The sequence below is a fragment of the Mytilus galloprovincialis genome, chromosome 12, assembly GCF_965363235.1.
Source record: "Mytilus galloprovincialis chromosome 12, xbMytGall1.hap1.1, whole genome shotgun sequence".
Lineage (NCBI taxonomy): Eukaryota > Metazoa > Mollusca > Bivalvia > Mytilida > Mytilidae > Mytilus > Mytilus galloprovincialis.
In genome coordinates, this window is record NC_134849.1 from 66,979,869 (window position 1) to 66,999,974 (window position 20,106).

The following is a 20,106-nucleotide window of genomic DNA, read 5'->3' on the forward strand; positions in this document are numbered from 1 at the left end:
CCAAAATCTTTTAAAATAGCAAGGCATGTGTTCTTTAGTATTTTATTTATGCCAAAGAACAATGTATTTAGCAGATCAAACACACAAATTGATGTTTTAACTTGATTACTGAAGAAAAAAATCAAGAAATCTGCTGTTTTAATGGGATTTTTTGTTTTTTTCATAATATACTTGTGGGTGAGGGATCGTTAAATGGCATAAAACATTTTTATATGCGCACCTACCCCCATTTTTTTTGGCTTAAAATGTTATAGTTTTGTGGGTCCACATGTTTGCTAAGTTTAAAAAAAAGTTTAAATCGGGAAGTTTAGTATTTTTTTGGTATTAGTTGGAATTTGGGCTATTTTTCGTGATAAATTATGAATTTTTTTTTCTCACTATAATGACAAAAAAAAATTAATGTGTATTCAGATGAGGTATTATTTATATTAATTTTATGTAATGCATAGTATTAAAAAGATACAGCACCGGAACTAAGTTGTTTACTTGATTACATGTTTTGTCTGATTTTATTGGATTTTTCACTTTTTCCGTATTCCATAAATAGTCAACTTTCAATTGGCTGTAGTTTTCTTAAATGCGCACCTACCTACAATTTTTTTTTTAAACACTTCAGAATTTATTTGTCTACAGGAATATCATATTCATTCAAAAAGTTTAATTCGGGAAATTTTTTACTCTTCAGAAGAGAACATCCTTAAGCATAATATTACAATAAATCAATCGGTAATTAAAATGTTGGAATAAAATATTATAGACGTAACAATTGCATCATAAAAACGTGTAGAAATTCCATAATCAATTAAAATAACATAGGAAAGCAGAGTGTGTCACAAATCAATTTCTCCCACCTTGTCCGTATCATAGATGTATTTTTTATTTTCTCTAAAATGTTTTATATATTAAATGTTTAACATAATATAATTAAATAATGTAACAACAACTTTTGCTACAAATACAAATTAAAAATTGTATTTTTGCCATTGAGACAACTTTCAACAAGTGAGCAAATGACATAGGAGTTAAAAATATATGTCGCAGCAGAATCTTCATCAATGAGCAGGATTTATTCCAAAAAGTATAACAATTAAAACGAGACACTACCGCCCGTATTTATGTACATAACAATGATACAGCAACAAACAACAACAACTAAATAACAGATTCTTGACTGGAGACATGCATATACATACTATGACAGGATTAAACATTTTTCAAGGTGTCCAACCCTTAATTGGTCTTGGACAATGGTGTAAAAAGTAAAATCACAAAAATACTGAACTTAGAGGAAAATCAATTCGGAAAGTCCATAATCACATGGCAAAATAAAATAGAAAAACGCATAAAAAAGAAATGGACAAGAACTGTCATATTCCTGACTTGGTACAGGCATTTTCAAATGTAGAAAATGGTTTCTCTAATTCTTCGTGAATTTTTACCTTTCTGCACTCGTTGTATAAAAAAAAATTAATCAACGTGTGGTTGCCGGTGATCTCAGCAGATGATTGGTTAAGCTAAAGGATACAACCTGCCGGGACTACTTTTCCGTTCGGATTTCTCGGAATTTACCAATAACAGCATAGCAACATATAACAAACTTGCGAAATCGTCTGCTTCAACAATAAAAGCTAATATGGCTTCAGAAATCAACAATGACCCGCATATCGGAGCTAGAGTAAAGCTTGTAGGCGGGATTAAAGGAATAATTTTAAGAAAATTTGGGAAATTAAACTTGATTCAGAGGCCAGATATCGTTTTGATATTTAAGAAGACGGTGTTCAAAACATTGAACCAGAAATAATTGTAAGCAAAACTAACACTTAACAGAAAATGTCATCTCTGGCTCCAGCAAAAGACCCTTGCCATACTGATGAGTTCAGTGATAGTAATTGTATGTATTTAGCTGAACCTATTTATGAATCTAACAGAGATTTGACCCTCCCTAAACTGTCTTCTAAAACCAAAAAAAAAAAGACAGTTTGTGACCATTCCTGAAGACTTAATTTTTTTTCAAGTGCAGAACCTTCAATACTTGTCTTTGAATGATTATCTTTTCATTTCTAACAGATATCTATACACAAACAAATCCAGAGTATTTCCACCTATTCCAAGCTAAACGCAAAGAAACATCATGAAATTTCGAGGACCATCTTGGCGGATAAAAGTGAAAATATGCAATCGTCAGAAACTACAAGAACGGTCACAATTAACAATAACCTGGTTGGGCAGAACGAATTTCAAAATGTACAGAAAACAGCGGTCTCAGAAAATCAAGTTTTTTTTAGGAAATTTAGCGGGCGCGCCATCGTGTCTTAGTTGTCTATTTAGAGGACCAATCTATGGAGGAACATTTAACATTAACATATTAAATTTAACGTCGTTGTCACCATCGCTTCAAACAAACAATCGTCGTGGTTACGTTATAGAGAGTGAAAGTTCCCAGGATTAAAACTCAGTTCGAATTTGTCAATTCTGCCATTGAACATGTGTCGATGTGATTTTGAAACTTAGAAAACCGAGCAGAAATTTGATTTTCAATTATACGTCAATTACAACAGACGTCAATATAGAAAATAATGTTCCTTCCACTTGAGATTGCGAAACATCTAGTTTTAAATATGTTCCCTATGGTCATGTTATCACAGGAGACCTCAACATCGTCGATGACCGGGAAGTCATAACTTTTCTAAAGAAAGGACCGAAATACCGTCCTCCATCTACAATAGATCGGAAACAGTGTCGTCAGGTCATTAAAGACGCTCTGTCTGCCTATTGTAAAAATTGGTGCAAACGTGAAAAATCCGATAAAAAATCTTTAGACAGTTATTTGAATAAAATTATGAATACTGTTGATATTCGAATATCTCATCTAGAAAACAATTCTGAAATTAATAATAGGAACCATGATATACCCATTTCTAGAATAAAAAACAAACTCAAGGTACTCGCAGAGCGGTTTGTGTTCGTACCGGCAGACAAGGCAGCAAATAATGTGGTGGTGTGACGCATATACTACACGAAAGTTCTTCAAAACGAAATTATCAATTCCTCTACATTCAGGTCAGTGCGCACTACAGAGAGTCAAATCGTTAACAAGCATACCACTGCCACGGCCCAGCTTAAAGCATCTTCCGAACAATTGAAAGTCCCTACCATGTACTAGTTACCGAAAACCATTTAAATTCCGTTTCATCTCCGCTTCGAGTAAGTGTTCTACTACTAATCTATCAGTGCTTCTAACCACCTCCCTTACTACTACCAAAGAACTGGTTATTAACTTTTGTAATAAAGCTTATGAAAATAATGGTATTAATTATTTTTGGAGTGTTAAAAATTCTTTAGAGGTTTTAGATAAAATACATGCTTTCAATGGTCCTAACAATTCTGTTGACAGTTATGATTTTTTTACTCTGTACACTACACTTCCACACAATTTTATCAAGAAAAAGTTTTTGTATTTGATAAAATGGTCTTTCGAAAAATCTCATTGTGATTTTATTTGCTGTAACTCGTTTAAGGCCTTTTTCTGTAACGAAAAAGGAGAGTATGCTAGTTACACTTACTGGAAATGTGGGGATATGATTGAAGCTTTAAACTTTCTACTTGATAACATTTATGTACGTTTCGGCGATGAAATGTATCGTCAGGTAGTAGGAATTCCTATGGGTACCAACTGTGCCCCTTTAATAGCAGATTTATTTCTATATTGCTATGAATCTCAGTTTATGACCAAACTCAGTAAAGACCCATCATTGTTACATTTGGTTGATACATTCAAAAATACCTACCGTTATCTGGATGATATTTTTTCGTTGAATAATCCAGAGTTCTCTAAATATACTTCAGAAATTTACCGTAACGAACTTACTTTAACTAAATCTAACATGAACAGCGGCAGTTGTCCTTTTCTAGATTTAGACATTTCAATTTCAAACGGGAAACTTCACACTAAAATGTACGACAAAAGAGACGTTTTTTCATTTCCTATTGTTAATTTTCCTTTTTTAAACGGCGATGTGACTTTGGCCCCATCATACGGTGTTTATATATAGCAACTCGTTCGGTTTGCCCGTGTGTGTTCTGATGTCATAGATTTTAACGAACGTTATCAATGCATCACTGGTAAATTGTTGTGTCAGGGATTTCGATACCATAAATTACTTAAAACTTTTACTAAATTCTTTCATAGATACAAAGATTTGATTAATAAATTTGGCTATACCTGTAGAAAACTTATTAAAAACGGTATTTCACATCCTAAATTTTATGATAATATTGTTCTTAAAGCGAGGAAATCACTATGTGATCCTTGTAAACTCATCGAACCTTTAAACAAACTTATAAGTAAGGGTTATCGTACCAATATTGTAATTAGATCTCTGAATATAGTTCACATTGGCACTAATATTGATTTTGTCATTAGCAAATTAAAACATAACTAAATTTCATTCTCTTTTGAGGCGAGATGTATAGAGACACAGACACGTTAACTTTTATTTCTATAGAAGTCGCTCTTCACTATACTACTACCTGTCGATACATTTATTTTTGGCATTGCACAAGTCATGTCTTCTTTGACTATTATTGACGTTAAGATACTAAATCCCTGTGATGTGTTTTAGTCGATTTTAGTCTCTGATGCATGATTTTTTATTATTAATTGGTTTTGGCTTTTAACTAGCTGTCAGTAACTGCGAGTACTCTCAAATCGTATTTTCTTGTTAATTCGACCTGTTGATACTGTTTATAATGTTTTTTTGTTATTTTTTATTTATATGGATCTTGTTTGTACACCAGCTTTGATTATTTGTAATATCTTAATTTTTTCACTTATTCTTACAACATTTGTATAAACTTCAAGGTTATAAAAAACCTTTTTTTTTCTAAAGTGAACATTGATTGGTTAAATATTTCTCAGTGATGTCCTGTGTTTGAATTTGTTTGTTAGCTTTTTGGTCATGAATGTTTGTCTCTATTATTTAATTAACTGTGCATTTGTATTCAGATATCGCAGATCAAACTTATTCGTTCATTGTGTAATCATACGTTTTTTGATTGAGTTAAGTCTGCCAATTGATATTTTATTGTATGTTTTTCTATGTTGTGATGTTATGCTATTGTTTCAGAAAAAGGGAGAAGGTTTGGATCCATTAAAACGTTTAATCCCGCTGCAAATGTTTGCACCTGTCCTAAGTCAGGAATCTGTTGTACAGTAGTTATCGTTTGTTAACTTTATGTAATATATACGTATTTCTCGTTTCTAGTTTTGTTTATATAGATTAGACCGTTGGTTTTTCCGTTTGAATGATTTTACACTAGTTATTTTGGGGCCCTTTATAGCTTGTTGTTCGGTGTGAGCCAAGGCTCCGTGTTGAAGGCCGTACTTTAACCTATAATGGTTTACTTTTTAAATTGTTATTTGGATGGAGAGTTGTCTCATTGGCACTCACACCACATCTTCCTATATCTATTTTAAACGCAAAAAATAGTTCTAGCTAGAGATATGATTGTAACGTTATCTACAATCATATATATGAATTTTTGTTTCAACTTATTAAAGTTCTATGTTTAAAAAAATGTTCTTTAATTTATACTAATACTCATGTATTCCTTAAATGCCTAACTGAAGTGTTTGCGCATCAATTCGTTAATGTATGACGTAGAAATCAGGAATATGAGGCCCTTGAAGTAAAATTGTATTATTCAAATTGGATTGTTTTTAATAATCATTAGAGAAAGAGATTATTACATAGTAACGCGTGGATTATCGGATTTATCCAATCTCGATAGTTAAATTATCTCGATTGGATTAAATCCGATTTTCCACTTGTATCAATGTAATAATTTATTTGTAACAGCTCAACATATAACTAAACTATAAACATCCGTTGAAAAGGGATCGACTCAACAGATAAAATTGAGAATTGAAATGGGGAATGTGTCAAAGAGACAACAACCCGACCAAATGAAAAAAACAACAGCATCCATACAACAGATAGCATCCATACAACAGATCCATACAATGTCGGATTTACATCTGAATGGACATACCTTTATTAATGTAAGGGCAACATCCTACATGAACAAAGAAACACAGATTCAGATTTAAAAGGCACACCCATTATAAATGCAAGGAAGACACATTAAATGATCAAAGAAAAACATATTACAGATTCAGAGAAGTACAATCTTTCTAAATGTAAGGACAACACATGAAATTAATAATAAAAGACAGATCATATATTTCGAGAATAACAACTTGTATCAAGATCGGGACAAACTATTTAAAATATTTGTAAGAGATAAGGTGAATGAACTTTGTACGCACTTACACGTTTATTTTCAACACTTATCATTATATTCTAATACGCACTCTCTTTAGAAAAATCGACCACACAATTAGTAAAACATCACCTGCATCTATCTAGAATGTGCTATTATATGTTTAAATAAACAAACGGGCCTACTCTTTTCTATAGATTCATTTTGTTTTTATCTTTTTGTAATTTTCACAGGAACATTTACTAAATAGATCGATGATTCGACAGCACAATTTTGTTATCAATGATACTCGTTTTTCAGCCGTATTCTGTTTCGTGCTCCACTGATGAGCCATGTGGGATGAGGTAACCTTTTTATGCTGGGTCATGTGTTCTATTGTTTGTCTGTCTGTCTTCTTTAATTTGCATCCAGGCGTTGTAAGTTAATTTTCGATATGTGATTTTGACTGTCCCTCTGGTATCTTTCGTCCCTCTTTAACAGATAAATAGCGAAATTCTTGCGAAATGTTATTTTTAACATTTTGAAATGTTGAAAAGATATTTCAACCATTTCATAAAAAAGAAATATCAGTGAATATGTTATCAGAAATAATCATTGAAACTTATAGTACTACTTTCATTTACATATAGGTGTTCTTTTGTATATTTTATTTCGTGTAGATATATTTTGCCTTTTTATTTGAAAGAGACATTCTTAATTTGCTGATTACAAATTACAAAATCGATCCTTAAGTGAAACAGTATAAACAACAGAGAAAAAGATGTTACACATTCATAAAATATTTGCGTAATCAGCTTAGTAAGGAAGAAAAACAACATATGTCAGAAATCGTTGTTGCACATCTTGATATATCAGTAGGCAATTCATTTTAAAAGTAATCTTTCTATCTACAGGTCTTCCATTACAGCTCGTGGTAAGTTTTGAAATATATTTTTATATACAAAGTTCTTGTGATTTGAAATTGTTAAATTCAATAATTGAGGTAATACAACAGTATTTTCGAACATCAAAACAGTGGTGACGTTGCTTCGCAAAACATTTTTAACGTCAATGTAGCGTAGTAAATAAGACGCAACCGTATTTTTGGAGATTGCAGTATTTTTTAAAAATAATCTTTAGCTTATGTTGTTTGCCGAGGGCTTTTGACAATCACAACAAAGGTATCCAATGTGCGTGTAAAATTCATATGAGACACAAATTGATACAAACATTGCTGTCATTTTACTATTTGTCTTGGGTTGGATTAATTACTGATTTATAATATCGTCATATAATTTCAAGAAACAAATTTAAATTGGTTCAGTTTGGGAGGATCAAGTCCTTTATTCAATTATAAACAAACCACTATGACATACGAAAGTATTTTTCGCGATGGCGCAGTACACCAAAAAAAAGAAAGAAACACTGATTCTCTAAATTCTAAGTTGAAATTTGTTTTCTGATTTGTGATACCGCCATATCATTGTCATAATAAATTGGAAATATATTCCAACTGTGAAATCTACTAATATTTCATTTGATTGATTGATTTTAATTAAATGTATATATAAAAAAGAAGATGTGGTATGATTGCCAATGAGACAACTATCCTCAAGAGACCAAAATGACACAAACATTAACAATGATAGGTCACCGTACGGCCTTCAACAATGAACAAAGCCCATACCGCATATAGTCAGCTATAAAAGGCCCCGATAAGACAATGTAAAACAATTCAAATGAGAAAACTAACGGCCTTATTTATGTAAAAAAAAAAAATTCCACACATTTAAATTCCTTTCTATTATCACATCATTCTGTTTATCTCTGACCTTGTTGTTATTTAATGCATAAACACACCGTTGACCAATAAGGTCGATGTTTTAAGAAATGCAGAACAACTCGTCCCAGAGACAAGTCGGACCGTCTAAGATGACAACTCGGACCTCTTGTTAGATTTTCATGGGATTTCATAAAATGTACGACTAACTAAAGGAGCCATCAATCTTTCGTGTGTGCATTAGGTACAATTGAGGGGTATTTTAAGGGGCCTAAAGTTGGCAGGGTTAACTAAAGAAGCCTATGGGATTTTATTTTTAAATGACTATTTTTCGTAGACAGTAAGTGATAGATACACGGACTCATCAGTTATGAGATGAGGACAATAAAAGAAATCAAAAAGATGAGTCCATTACGGTTATCTCTTTCCCCTTCAATTTGAAAATTTGCTTTTATCGAAATTCCCACCCCTGAACCGTATACATTCGTGTACGGAACAAAATAAGAAATGAAATAAACTATAGGGAGAGTCCCTTGAGTCACCTAATCCACTCATGTTTGAGAACTGTAAACATTCGATATCCCTACCCCTACACTATATATATTCATGTATAAGACAATATAATAAATAAAATAAAATAAAGGGGCCATCATGTGGGTCACGCTACCCCTCCTGTTCGAGAACTTGCAAACAATCAAGGTCCCCGCCCTAAACCACATATATCATATGGGACAATATAATATGGGGTCTCCCAACCTCCTCCGTTTTTAGAACTTGTAAATGGTTGAGATACCCACTCCTAAACAATATTTATTTCTGTTCGTCATTTCAAAAAAAGATTTGAATGACATAATTGGTCAATCTCGCAGGCGCCACATATGCATATCACTTTATCATGTTTATTTACACCGAAAAGATAGAAATGTCAATGAATATGTTATCAAAAATATTCATTGAAACTTATAGTACTACTTTTATTTACATATAGGTGTTCTTTTGTGCATTTACTTTTCGTGTAGATATACTTTGCCTTTTTATTTGCAAAAGAAATACTCAATTTGCTGATGCAATTACAAAATTGATCATAAAGTGACAAAGTATAAACAACAGACAAAAGATGTTACACGTTCGAAAAATATTTGCGTAGTCAGCTAATTAAGGAAGAAAAACAACACATGTCACTAATCGTTATTACACACCTTGCAGAATATTTCATCAATTTCTTTAATTCAACTTGATATATCAATAGGCAATTTATTTTAAAAGTAATCTTTCTATCTACTGGTCTTCTATTACACCTCCAGGTAGGTTATGAAATATTTTGTTAGATAGGAAGTTTTTGTGATTTTAATTGTTAAATTCAATTGATGAGGCAATACATCAGGGTTTTTTTTAACAATGGTGACGTTGTTTCGCAAAACTATCATTTTAAAGTCAGCGTAGCGTAGTTAAAAAGACGTAACCGCTGTTTCGGAAATTACAGTATTTTATTAAATAATTTTTAGCTCGTGTTGTTGGCCGAGGGTTTTTGACAAACACAACAAATCTTTAATGCAATATTTTTTCAGTTATGTATGCATTATCAAAATGAGAAGAAGTCTATTGTTATGTTTTTTGGTTTATCAAAGTTTATCGAAGTGTAAAACAAGGGGGAAAATGCAATTTACCAATCCCGTTCACGTATTTAGAGATATGCAAATCATATAACAATTATTGATTTTTAATATCGTCATATAATTTCCATAAACAAATTAAAATATGGTCAATTTGGGACGATGCAGACCTATATTCGGTGATATACGCAGGAAGAATGCCATTGTCAATAATATGTATGATTTATTTAATAGTGTTCCAATTACAAATATTGTTCATTTTTAAAAGAAATTGGAATATTTTTAGAAATGTTATAAAATATAAAAATGTCATGTTATATTTCAAACTATTTAATTTTTTATCACGTTATCTTTATTTGTCTTGGTCAAGAATCTTAGTTTATTGAAAGACATGTTGTCTGATTTTTGAAATATACTTTAATTTGCAAAAATATTCGATTAAGCGCTCTGCCGCTATATAACTTTTTTGTGCTAAAATTGACAACATGTACAAAAACTATCAGTTTTCAATGGTGAGGTCAATTGTTATTATCTTAAAGAGGAACTATTGCATGGCTTTCTAGATAATATTGCTGTCTATTGTCTCATATGAGCAATCTTGATTTTGAAAAAAAATTATTATCAGAACTGATTTACGTACAAGGAAATTATTTGAAATTTAATTCATTAATGGCAGTCAACAACCCTGAAAAGGGAGGGATATAAAAAATAAACAAGACTTAAAAACAATTTTTATTCAGACTTTGCAGATGACGATCAAATTTAGGCAGTTTTAAAAGCTATCATCCTATATCTGATGATAATTTATAAAGTCCGATTAAACAAAAGTATTGTTAATCACGATATTTTTTAAGTTTGAGAAAAATGTGATTATTTAATTAATTTCAATTAAATCTATGCACATTTAAATTCCCTTCTATATATTATCAAATGTTCAGTTTATCTCTGACCTTGTTGTTATTTCATGCATAAACAAAACGTTGACCAATCAGGTTGGTGTTTTAAGAACTCATCCCAGAGACAAGTAGGACCGTCTAAGATGACAACTCGGACCGCTTGTAATATGTACGTAGGATTTCATAGAATGTACGACTAACTAGAGGATCCATCACTCTTTCGTTTGTTCATTCGGGACTATTTAGGGGTGTTTTAAGGGTCTTAAGTTGGCAGGGATTAACTGTAGAACCCTATGCGATTTTATTTTCCAATGACTACTAATCAATAACAGTAAGTGGTAGACACACGTAGTCTTCAGTAATGATATGAGTACAATAAAACAAATAGAAAATTTAGGATGAGTCAACGAGTTATTTCTTCCCCCTTGCAATTTGAAAATTTGCTTTTATCGCAATCCCCACCCCTGAACCGTATATATCCTTGTTTATAACAAAAAAAAACTATAGCGGAGTCCCTGTGGTCACCAAACCTCTCCTGTTTGAGAACTTGAAAAAATCGAAATCCCCGCCACTAAACCATATACATTCATGTATGGGACAGTTTTACAATTCAAATGAAATAATGGTGTAGTTATTTGGGTCACCCGCCTTTTTGAGAACTTGTAAACAGTCGATATCCCCACCCCAAACCACATATATTCATGAATGGGACAATATAACATTGGGTCTCCAACCCACTCGTGTTTTAGAACTTGTAAACGGTTGAAATGACTACCCCTTAACCATATATATATGCATGTATTGGACAATATAACAAATCAAATGAAATATAGGGGACGTCTTTTGGGTTACCCCACCCCTCCTGTTTGATAACTTACAAACGGTCGAGGTTCCCGCCCTCAACCACATATATTCATGAATGGGACAAAATAACATGGGCTCTCCGAACTCCCTCCTGTTTTAGAACTTGTAAATGGTTGAGAAACCCACTCCTCAACCATATTATTTCTGTTCGTCATTTCAAAAAGATTTGAATGACATGCAGGGTCAATCTCGTAGGGGTCACATACAAATGTATGCATTTCACTTTATCATGTTTATCTTCACCGAACCACTAAGTACTTGAGTTTACCCAAAGTCAGGCGATCTTATGAATTACGAATTATGGCAGCTTTGTTTGGAAGACCTCGTTACAGCATTCTATTACAGTTATATCTTGTTTATTATAAAATTTTATTGATGTCAAAATGAATCTAGGTTAATCGAATTCACTTTAATTTTCTTCTAAATATTTCTGGGCCTATAAAAAATTTCATTTGTTGCTTCTTTTAAAGAAAATATACATAATTTTTTCAATCAGCGTAAAGCCCACTTGACCAACTGTTGTATAATCACCTGTCATGTTTTACCATACTTGTAATGGAGTGACATCATGGACTTAGGGTAAAGGTTGTGGTCATTTCCATAATTATGAGGATGTCAGTATGACCTCACTCCTGATCTGTGTCTCATTACTTTCGTACTGAAGGACCGATGAATATTGTTCCTCTCTGGATAGCAAGTCCATTCATACTATTAAAAACTCGTACTAGGTTAACGTATATCACTAAACATGGACTGGTACAATCGTTAACTACCAGCTGGAATAACTGCAATAATTGCGAACTTTACCTCTGCAGATTCACCATTACAAATATTATTAGTTACAAAGTGTGATAGTGACCTAATATGGTATATATGGGGTCAGTAAATTCCATATGGGGTGAGAGCGAAGCTCGAATCCCAATATGGAATTGACTGGACCCATATATACCGTATTACGTCACAAGCACACTGTGTAACGAATTTATCTTACCGACGATCTTGACGTGTGAAATTAAGACTAAAGATTCTCAAATGAGCAAGTCTTCATTACTGTTAGCAGTAAGAAAATACTTCCCATGATCCTGCTAAAACAGATACCAACAATTACGACTTGTAATGTTTAAATGTGTTTTAAGAATTTATTGCAATCCTAATCATCAACTCTTCGTCTGTTGGAACTCTTCAGTTTATTTTCAGTACTTTTTTTTTGTTTTTATAAAAGGACATAACACCATTACTAACAGTGTATGAAATAAGCCCCGTCCCCTTCTTACCTAATATGAAATATAAAGGGACGTAACTCCACTACCAACCGTTTATGAATTAAGCCCTGCCTCTCTACTAATCTAATATCAAATAAACACGGTTTGCACGCAGACGCTTTTCAACAATCATATTCCTGGAAATGTACAGGAGGTAAGTTAAACATTCATGTATGCGTTGCTTTTAAAAACCTTGATAAAATATCAGGCCGTTTTTCAATAAAAGTGTGAATTTCAGACCAAACAAAGAATGAAAATCAACTTTAGATTTATTTTGAATACCTCTATTATAGACATGTTGGTGAATAAAAAGTGCAATCTTAAATACTCTTTAAAATGATATCATTTTCATAATGCATGTATTGTTTTGTAGGGGACGATTGTCCACCACGAAACTGCTTCTAAACTACATCATATTGCAATTTAAGTCTCCTATAGACATTACAGTTTGTTTTACTTTATATACTAGCAAGATCTCATTTTTCCTGAATTGGAGAACCGTTTTTTATCGATGCAAATTAGACAGTTCTTCATTACAACTCATGTAACGTAGTTATTAATACATGTTATATCAATATTGCAAACCTAATCTTGAACTCTATCCTATTTTTTGGAAATGTTAAGAAATTTAAATGTGACGTCACTTTGTGGGTCGATTTCTTCGGCTCACATATAATGCATTGTTCGGCTGTCTCTTTTTTATGTGCTGATTAAGGTTGTTTTACGTGTTCGTTTTTATTCTGTAGTTAGTCACCACCTCGGTGTTCACATGTATATATTTCATATATAATAATATATAGATCATGTGTATAAATTTACCAATTGAAAAATTATGAATTAATTCTAAATACTGAGGATTTTCTTATCCCAGGCAGATTAACTAAGCCGTATTTGGCACACTTTTTTGGCAATTTTGGTCATCAATGCTCTTCAACTTTTAACTTGTTTTGCCTTTCGAACTTTTTTTTTATCTGAGCGTCAATGATGAGTATTATGTAGACGAAACGCGCGTCTGACGTATTAAAATGTAGACGAAACGCGCGTCTGACGTATTAAAATGTAGACGAAACGCTCGTCTTGCGTATTAAATAATAAGTCTGGTACCTTTTGATAGCCTTTTTTGTGTGTTTCTTTGTCCTGTATGTTCTGCCATTTTTTTGTATTGTAGTCCTATCATTTAATGTTGTCATTTGAATGTTTGAGTTAACATTGCCATAAAAGCACAAGGTTTGACTAGTTGCAAAACCAGGTTCAACCCACAATTTTTTTCTCAATGCAATAGTCAATACTGATGCAAGTGCCATAAACACTAAATGTCGATAAATCCATCATTGTTTATTTCAGACGACGTGTTTTATACCGATCATTGGTTTGGTAAACATGAATCTATTAACTTGAATTGTTATTAAACTAGAGCAATGTTTTGCATCACAAACTTGTTACTATAATTCTGCATTATGTCTGTAAAATTTCGCTGATCATGCAGCAGTTTCCAGGAAATTTAATGATTTCTTCGATACCTCTTACATGTCTTAGAAAAGAAAATGTTAAGGGGAGGGGGCGCAGACTGACTTAAGGGGGACTCCTACAAGTCATGCTTTAGTGATTCCCTATATTGGCGTTTTTCAATAATAGTGTGAAGATTCTTTGTAAGTTCGTATCTAATCTTTCTCTTTTTCGTGCACTTCAGGAGATTCAATACCTATGGTCTCGAGCTGCCTAAAGCCTTCTAAGTCGTGTTCCTCGATTTAACGTGAAATAAGTACAATTCTCATGATGCTTATACTAGACGTTGTTGAGTACTGTGTTTTTTCTGCATGTAACGGTCAATAAAGTAAATAACCTAGTTCTGATTTGACTGCGATGGGTTCGTTTCCGCGTAAACATTTATCTTCAACTATTTCCCAATAAAAATCGGCCCCAATTAATAGTGCAATTTTTAAAGGTATCCTGTTGCGTTAATGGAAGTGCCAGTTTTAGTCTTTTTAAATAGTTACTGATCTTGTCAATGTAACGATTGTGGTTATGTAACGGCGTAGCTATCAAATGGACGATTAGTAACTGTATTGGGAGTTTAATGTCCAGTTTCATTTTCAACATAAACTAGCACTCGTGTTTCTTTTTCCAAATGAAGATTGTCGTCCCCTTCTCTCTGCAGTTTAAATATATGCGCAAGACTCTCCGTTACAAAAGACGTTTAAGCGCCTTTATCAAACAAAACATTCGTATCTGTACAATGACAATCTGACCAAACGGGGGCCTTGGCAGTTTTGAACAATATTTTTGAGCGAAATTATGCTGACGAGCGTAAAATTGTCGAGTGTTCTTGTATTGTATTCTTCAAAAGATTTACCCCACTTGATGTATATGTCGTACTTTTATTCATTCAACTGTGAAAAGAATCACTTGTGTCAGTGAAACGGTTTCACATCTTTTATCAAGGTTTGCGGTGATTTCATATGCACATGTGGTTTCGTTAACTATAGTTACGACATGAGCTTTTCGATTTGCAATCCTATATTTGATGTGTACCGAGACAGTTGAAACTAATAAATTGTTACGTTTAACAATAGCCAGGTGTTTATCTTAGTCGCGAATTTTGGGGCAGTTAGTAGGTGAATGATTATCTTAAGAGAAAATGCAGGGATTAGCTGTTTAAAATGCTATCTGCATTGTTAGTAGTTGCATTTTGTTTTCTTTGTGATTTAGCAACGGCTAAAAGGGTTGAATACGTTATACACTGTCTAGTTTAAACATATTTTATTTGCATAAGTAGCAAAAGGGATTGGACACAAGTTATAACAACATTAGAGACGTCCTCCCCCATGCGATATACACTGTCTATATGAGTAACTTGTCGGGCTTCCATGATTTGTATCTGTTTATGTATGCTTCTTCGAATATCTCGTAAAAGCCTTTTTTTCGTACAATACTCCCGAGCGAGATGATTCCTAATTTCTCTGGGCAGTTAACTAAACAACAGAAAAACTGAAGTGCAACAAAATAAAAACGAAATAGAAACACACACAAAAACGAACTATAAAATAACAACTACCATTTTATTGATTTGATACAGGAATAAGCGACACGAACCCCATAAAAAAACTTGGGGTGATACCAGGTGCTCCGTAAATGTAAGCAGATCCTGCTCCACATGTGGAACCCGTTATTATATAAGACACATGGTCTATAGTATAATTCGGTAGTTCATATTCATGAAAACGGAACGGGATTGTAGTTACGATATAAGGAATATATAAGATATCATAAAGATTTTCACGCATATTTATAGCATGATGTAGATGTTGTGGTTTTATTGATTATTTGAAGTATATTGCTACTTAAAACATAATCAATGTACGTTGTGTTTGTTTCAAATGTGAGAACCGTTGCTTCCTGAAAACAAGAATTAGGCGATAAATTGCATTTGATGAAAGAGTTTGAAATGATATTGAACGCCATTAGAAAAATGGGATAATACAGAACAATTTGTATTTGTATGCACTCTTGAATCAAAATTGCCAAACATATTCAACGTTATGAAGGTAGAAGGATGGAAGAACTGATATATATATAAGTTTCCGCAGCTTATAAATTGAAAAAAATGTATCTAATTAAAAATGATTCGAACCAAAAGTGATTTGCAGTAAAACTTGTGCGTGCTTCACATAATGATAATTATCTTTGAGACCGGCAATATAGAATATTTCCACATTGGACAGAATTTCGCCGTAAATGTATATTCGAAAATAAATCAATAGAATTGATTAAGAAAGGGTCCAATTTCACAAGAAACGCGTCAATGGAACATCAAAAATATTACCATTTTCAAGTGCAACAGGTGGTTCTAAATATACCTATATGAAATGGAACAATATTTCATAAAGATATTTAAACCTCAGCTAAAAATAAACGCTTAGTTCAAGAGTTTCAGAACTTCCTAACAAACAATGGTAGAAGTCAAAGTCTCCTCTTCTCTCTTCATTGACAATATTTACATAATCTTGACAGTTCCCTACAAAAGGACAACAGCGCTTGTGAAAGAAGGCTCGATTTTATAATTTTCATGTTGTTCTATCAGTTATTGGTAATTTATTTTCCAAATAAACCGACCACACAATTAGTAAAACATCACCTGCATCTATCTACAACATGCTATTATATTTATAAATAAACAAACGGTCCCACTCTTTTCTATAAATGCATTTTGTTTTTATCTTTTTGTAATTTTCACGGGAACATTTGCTAAATAATTTGAGGATTCGACAGAACAATTTTATTATCAATGAAACTCATCTTTTTTCATCCGTATTCTGATTCGTGCTCCACTGATGAGTCATGTGTGTGAGTGTCGTAATGAGGTTACCTTTTTATGTTGTGTCATGTGTTCTATTGTTTGTCTCTTTGTCTTCCTTCATTTTCATCAAGGGGTTGTCGGTTTATTTTCAATATGTGATTTTGACTGTCCCTCTGGTATCTTTCGTCCCTTTTAATTTTTAGCTCATGTTTTTTGCCGAGGCCTTTTGACAATCACAACAAATGTATCCAATGTGCATGTAAAATTCAACAGAGAGACAAAAATTGAAACAAACATTGCTGTCATTTTACTAATCGTCTTGGGTTGGATTTATTACTGATTTATAATATCGTCATATAATTTCAAGAAACAAATTTTAATATGGTCAGTTTGGGTGGATGAAGTCCTATATTTGATTATAAACAAACCACTATGACATACGAAAGTATTTTTCGCGATAGTGCAGTACACCAAAAGAAGAAAGAAACACTGATTCTCTAAATTCTAAGTTGAAATTTGTTGATTGATTTGTGATACCGCCATATCATTGTCATAATACATTGTAAATATTGTCAGCTTTGGTATCTGTTTTTTTCATAACTGTGAAATCTACGAATATTTCATTTGATTGATTGATTTCAATTAAATGTATGCACATTTAAATTCCTTTCTATTATCAAATCATTCTGTTTATCTCTGACTTTGTTGTTATTTTATGCATGAAGAAAACGTTGACCAATCAAGTCGATGTTTTAAGAAATGCAGAAAAACTCGTCCAAGAGACAAGTCGTACCGTCTAAGATGACAACTCGGACCTCTTGTTAGATTTTCGAAAGATTTCATAAAATGTACGACTAACTAAAAGAGCCATCAATCTTTCGTTTGTGCATTCGGGACAATTGAGGGTATTTTGAGGGGCCTAAAGTTGGCAAGGTTAACTGTAGAACCCTATGGGATTTTATTTTCAAATGACTATTACTCGAAGACAGTAAGTGATATCTACACGGACTCTTCAGTTATGAGATGAGGACAATAAAACAAATGAAAAATATAGGGTGAGTCCATTGGGATTATCCCTTCCCCCTTCAATTTGAAAATTTGCTTTTATCGAAATTCCCACCCCTGAACCGTATATATTCGTGTATGGAACAAAATAAGAAATGAAATAAACTATAGGGAGAGTCCCTAGGATCACCTAACCCACTCATGTTTAAGAACTTGTAAACAGTCGATATTCCTACCCCTAAACCATATATACTCATGTATTGGACAATATAACAAATCAAATAAAATATAAGGGCCGTCCTATGGGTCACTCTACCCCTCCTGTTTGAGGACTTGCAAACGGTCGAGGTCCTCGCCCTAAACCACATATATTATATGGGACAATATAATATGGGGTCTCCCAGCCTCCTCCGTTTTTAGAACTTGTAAATGGTTGAGATACCTACTGCTAAACAATATTTATTTCTGTTCGTCATTTCAAAAAAAGATTTGAATGACATACAGGGTCAATCTCGCAGGCGTCAAATATGCATATCCCTTTATCATGTTTATCTACACCAAAAAAATAGAAATATCAATGAATATGTTATCAGAAATATGCATTGAAACTTATAGTACTACTTTCATTTACACATAGGTGTTCTTTTGTATATTTCCTTTTCGTGTAGATATATTTTGCCTTTTTATTTGCAAAAGACATTCTCAATTTGCTGACGCAATTACAAAATTGATCATTAATTGACAAAGTATAAACAACAGAGAAAAGATGTTACACGTTCGAAAAATATTTGCGTAGTCAGCTAATTAAGGAAGAAAAACAACATAAGCCACTAATCGTTGTTGCACACCTTGCAGAATATTTCATCAATTTCTTTAATTCAACTTGATATATCAGTAGGCAATTCATTTTAAAAGTAATCTTTCTATATACAGGTCTTCTATTACACCTCGTGGTAGGTTATGAAATAAGTTGTAAGATACGAAGCTGTTGTGATTTTAAATTGTTAAATGCAATTGATGAGGTAATACAACAGTTTTTTCGAACAATGGTAACGTTGCTTCGCAAAACTGTCATTTTATAGTCAGTGTAGCGTAGTAAAGAAGACGCAATCGCTGTTTCGGAGATTACAGTATTTTATTAAATAATTTTTAGCTCGTGTTGTTTGCCGAGGGCTTTTGACAATCACAGCAAAGCTTTAATGCAATATTTTTTCTGTTATATATTCATTATCAAAATAGAAAGACGTCTACTGTTATGTTTTTTGATAATCAATTTTGATTTTGCTGAAAATCCCGGGATCCTTTTATGCATGTGTATTGCGCAGGAATAGATCACTGAAGATTATGAAAGTAGTTTCGGAAACATTGTTTATCGAAGTGTAAACCAATAGTACGGTGAACGAGTAAGGAAAAGTCGCTCATTTAAGGAGTTTAATCGTCATTCGGACTATACGGCTAACAATCACAGTATTGGTAGTTCAAATGTTAAACTTATCATTTTGACTTGTCGTCAAAAACTCGTACGGTGCAATTTTTGTAAAATAGACGTTGAGGTACGTTTGTTTATTTGAAAGAAAAATTGAAAAAAGTTTTGAGGTCTACATGGTAATAGAACATTCGTAATATGATTCATGTTATTATATACATTGATGTTACACCTTGTTTTAACGATTTTAAATAAAGTTTAGTAAAATTACTCCGTTATGAAAGGGGTTTTGTAAAATTTAACACTACAAATATTTTGCATTTAATAGAGTAAATTTCAATTCAATTTCATTACTTGTTTTTTACACAAAATGTTGAAAAAGCAACATTTATATGATATTTCTTACCTTTATCAATCAATAATATCAAATTCATTGACTTCAGAAGCAGTATTTCAGCCATTCAACCCAGACACAAGTCCTCACGCTCATATGACGGAGCTATTCGAAGCTCATACTCAGCCTCTTATAGATACATATAAACAAAGGGGTTGTGCTGTTTAGTGACATTTATATACTGGGATATTTTCTTTAGAGCAGTAGACATTTTACTCTTTAAAAGAACATTATAAAAGCATCAAGGGGATCAGGTGGCACTGTAGGCATAACAAGTTTAAAGTCTGCGCTTGTTAGATAGACCCTTA

The 20,106-nt window shown here is 32.7% G+C and overlaps 1 protein-coding gene across 2 annotated transcripts in view; it reads left to right on the forward strand.

The window, feature by feature from the left end:
* The first annotated feature begins 7,146 nt into the window (after positions 1 to 7,146).
* LOC143053480 (MAM domain-containing glycosylphosphatidylinositol anchor protein 2-like) overlaps positions 7,147 to 20,106 on the forward strand; it is a 39,053-nt gene continuing 26,093 nt past the window's right edge. The window contains exon 1 of one of the 2 annotated variants that reach the window (XM_076226286.1): positions 7,147 to 7,195. The gene's annotated coding sequence lies outside the window, so the exon portion shown is untranslated. Of the gene's footprint in view, positions 7,196 to 9,273; positions 9,346 to 20,106 lie in introns of those variants that run through there. The other variant, XM_076226287.1, reaches the window with a different exon arrangement.